This window comes from Ovis canadensis, chromosome 6 (genome assembly GCF_042477335.2).
Source record: "Ovis canadensis isolate MfBH-ARS-UI-01 breed Bighorn chromosome 6, ARS-UI_OviCan_v2, whole genome shotgun sequence".
Taxonomy (NCBI): Eukaryota; Metazoa; Chordata; class Mammalia; order Artiodactyla; family Bovidae; genus Ovis; species Ovis canadensis.
The window spans coordinates 129,881,729-129,885,389 of NC_091250.1; the positions used below are offsets into that span (position 1 = coordinate 129,881,729).

The window sequence follows — 3,661 nt, forward strand, 5'->3', positions numbered from 1 at the left end:
TTGGAAAATTCCACTGTGGTGTGCTGCAGCGTGGAGCCCCACCCCCACAGGCTTCTGTGGTTTCTCAGTACCCGGCCCTTTAAGGCCTCCAGTTCCGGGCACCTCTTAAGCATCAGGGGGCTGCAGGCCACAGGAGGTCCCCTGCAACACTCCCAGCCACCACATCCCATTGCCAGGCCAGGGGTTCCAGGCTCTTTGCAGAATCTATTGGTTTCATTATAACTTCCTTCTTCCAAGTAATTATGTGGGCTGCCCTGAGATTTAGTGACCTTTGAATCCACACCCACCAGGAGTCAGGTGTCCCCAGTAAACGGGGTAACAATACAGCGTCCCTGGGCTGCCAGAGACGCTGTTACTGACCCTGGGCTACACACCAGGTCACAGGGCTCTGTCATTGGCCATCCCATCACAGCAAGTCTGGCTGAGCACTGATTACCTGACCCCTTGGAGCAGGAGTGTTCCCTCTCGCAAAGTGCTAACAGGACTTGTCTTGCTCTGGGGAGAAGGGTCAGGGGGCAGAGCCCTCATCCGATGGCCCGGGTGCCTGTGCCTCTTGAATCCTGTTGATTACCCCTCAGGTGGCATCTGAACACATCTCATCACAGAGCACGCGTTTGTTGTGGGAGATCTAAAAGTTTCAAAATACACCATCAGAAGAAATCATGTGTGTTCTGATATCATTTCAGGGTGTCTTCCCATCTCTTTTTGTGGATATTTCACAGACTTCTATTTTATTTGAAATTCAGTGTCACTCTTATAACAAGCATTTCCTGTTTGCTATGATAAGCTTTTTAAAAACAGAGTTGTCAAAAACGTTCATTTATTTTTGGCTGTGCTGGGTCTTTGCATGGGCTTTCTCCAGGGGTGGGGAGCGGGGGCTATGCGTTAGTTGTGGTGCACGGGGTCCTTATCGTGGTGGTTTCTCTTGTTGCGGAGGACAAGCTCCAGGGCACAAGATCATCAGTGCCTTTGACCCACGGGCTCTAACGCACAGGCTCAGGAATTACGTAACACGGGCTTAGCTGCCCCACGGCACGTGGGATCTTCCCGGATCAGGGATCGAACCTGTGTCCCCTGCCTTGGCAGGCAGATTCTTAACCACAGGACCACCAGGGCAGTCGTATACTAAACGATTTGGAAGGCTTTAAACTAGCTGCATAGAAGTTACTCTGTTTAGTTAACCTTTCCTCCCGTGGTTGGACACCCACATCATATCCGTTTCCCTGTTGTAAGTAACAGTGCAGGGAGCATCCTTTTACAACAGTTTTGGCCTGAAATTGGGGGTAATTTTATTACAGTTTCCCTTCAAGTGTACATTAAAAAGTATTCAGTGTCTTATAATCTTCTTTTCTGCTGCAGCCATGCCTTCTCCGTCTTATAAATGTGCTATTTCTGGGAGTTCCACCTCTCTGAAGCCTCTGATTTTAATCTCTGATGGTAAGAAACAGGTAACAGCGCTTGTTAAAGCTGAGTAAACGCGAGCTGATGGCCTGGGGTGAGGGTTGGATGCTGCTTCTAGGAGCAAAGCGCAGAGGCTCACGGTGGCTACCCTGTTTGCTATGACTTTTCCATCAGTGTGTCTGTCTTCTACGGGCCTAAGGTTGCCGGAAGGCTTACCTCCAGCTTCCTGGACTCCTCCTGACGTTGTTGTTGTTGCTGTTTTTTTCTCATCTTGCTCAGTTCAGAAACAACAAGAGAAACCCAAGTTCCAGGCTTTGTGTCCTAAAGACGAGACCGTCCAACTCGACAGTGATTTCCCGTATGCCAAGGAATAAAGACAGAAAGGGTAGGTTTTCCTGGATTTCTGCAAGCCCTTGGGCCAGAGGAAAGCTCTTCTGAAATAAACGATGGTTGCACAACCTGCTTCTGCCCGGTGGGGACGGGCCCACTGCCAGCCCGAGGGAAGAGTGACTGTCGCGGATACTTTCATTCACACCCTGCCCCCCACCATCAGTGGCCCTGACTGGAAGCTGTTTCTGGGCAAGGAGGGTGGGAGGGGGGCTACCAAGTGGGCTGGAGCTTCTGGAGAGTGGGGGGCGAGTGGAGAGACCCGGGCTGAGCGGCCTCACTTTCCAGTGCGTTTCCTCACCTGTGAATTAGGTGTGCCAGCTCAGCAGGTGTGGGGCTCACCTGGCAGGTATGGTGAGAGGGTGAAATTGCAGGCACGGCACAGGCTACCTGGAGGGCTCACAGGAGTGCAAGTATGAGAAAGTCTTATTCACCCATTCAACAAGCATTAAGGAGCTCACTTTTGGGGAGGGGTGCTGGGGAAGTCAGGGTAAAATATGCGTTTGGGAGACGGGATCCCCACACCTCCTGAGAAGCGATGCCAGGGCAGTTTGGCAGGGCAGGGCTGCTAGCCTGGGTCCGGTGCCCACCTGAACTCGGGCTCCTCTGCACATCTCTCTCTGAGCCTCAGATTCCCCGCTGAATAATGAGAGGGGTGGGCTTAAGGACTCATAGGGGTCCTGCCAGCTCTGAGACCCTCCTTGTGACCTTTCTGGGGTCTGCACGTGGTTAGTTACCATTTTCTTGGCAAGGGGACATGGCTGCATTTACGAGTTGCCACGTCGGTCCGGCCCTGGGGCTCTGTGGGGCAGGAATCGTGGGCTGTGGACTCCTCTGGTGCTCCCGGAGCCCAGAAGGCTGGCACAGAGTGGGCTCAGGCCTGGTTTCCGTGGGTATCAGACACTCTGGGAAGGGCTTCCCACTCCTGCTGAGCAAGTCTGGGGAGGTTCAGAGGCCGGGCTTGGAGAAAGAATTCCCTCCGTGGGGCCTCTGGAGGGGGGTGGTCTCGGCATCTCTCCTCACCTTGGCAGTTTGACCAACACACTTTCTATATACATTATACTGCTAGGAAGGCGCCAAGAACTCCCCAAACATGCCAGAAACCAACAAGGCCAGACAGCTGTTTTACATTTAATCACCACACAGTTCGGGAGGTGGAGATGCTATGAGCCTCGTGGAGATGGGGAGAGTTGGGGAGGGGAGGTTTCGGGGCTTAGCGAGGCCAGGCCACCACCCTCCAGGCCTGGGCCCGGAAAGGAGGCGAGAGAACTGCAGGCTGGGTGCTTCTCTACGTCAAGCAGCGGCTCCACAGCCCCCAGAGGTGGGACCAGGTGAGGATCAGTCTGGGACCCTGCGTTAGGTCTGCAAGGGGTAACTGGGATGGCTGCCCACCCTCCCGATGGGCAGCAGTGAGCCAGCAGAGTGGGACAGCGGGCTGACCACCCTCATCCAATTGTCTCCACATTGGAGATGGGGGCCAGGAGGTGTGAGGTTCTGAGAAGTGACATGAGTGCCTGCCACTACGTGGCTAATCTTGTTCACTATATTTTTAATTCTTAGACTGAAACTGCAATGAGGATTTGTCTAGAATGCTTGTGGGTGCTGGTGACAAGGGGTGAGACGGGGGTCAAATCACAGAGGGTGTGAGTGACACATGGGCTCCGGGGAGGCGCTCTGGGCTGGGGTGGTTGGCCGCAGGGTGGCAAGAGAGGGAGGAACAGGCAATAGAGGGCGCCCAACACAAGTTCTTGGACCACTAACAACTTTCTTGGCTCTGGATTTAGAACAATGGTTTCTGTCGTTGCGGGCTTTCAAAACCCTAAGACTGAGAATGAGGGCAGGTAGGGATTTAGAGAGTCGCAAAGAACACTGT

At 53.6% G+C, this 3,661-nt stretch overlaps 1 long non-coding RNA gene across 1 annotated transcript; it reads right to left on the reverse strand.

Annotated features, from left to right (window-relative positions):
• Window positions 1-1,116: 1,116 nt before the first annotated feature.
• LOC138442945 (uncharacterized) lies at window positions 1,117-2,162 on the reverse strand. The gene is made up of 3 exons (XR_011257939.1): window positions 2,090-2,162; window positions 1,618-1,722; window positions 1,117-1,431 (listed from the first exon to the last, which is right to left on the reverse strand). It is a non-coding gene; the product is annotated as an uncharacterized lncRNA (long non-coding RNA).
• Between the last annotated feature and the right edge of the window lie 1,499 nt (window positions 2,163-3,661).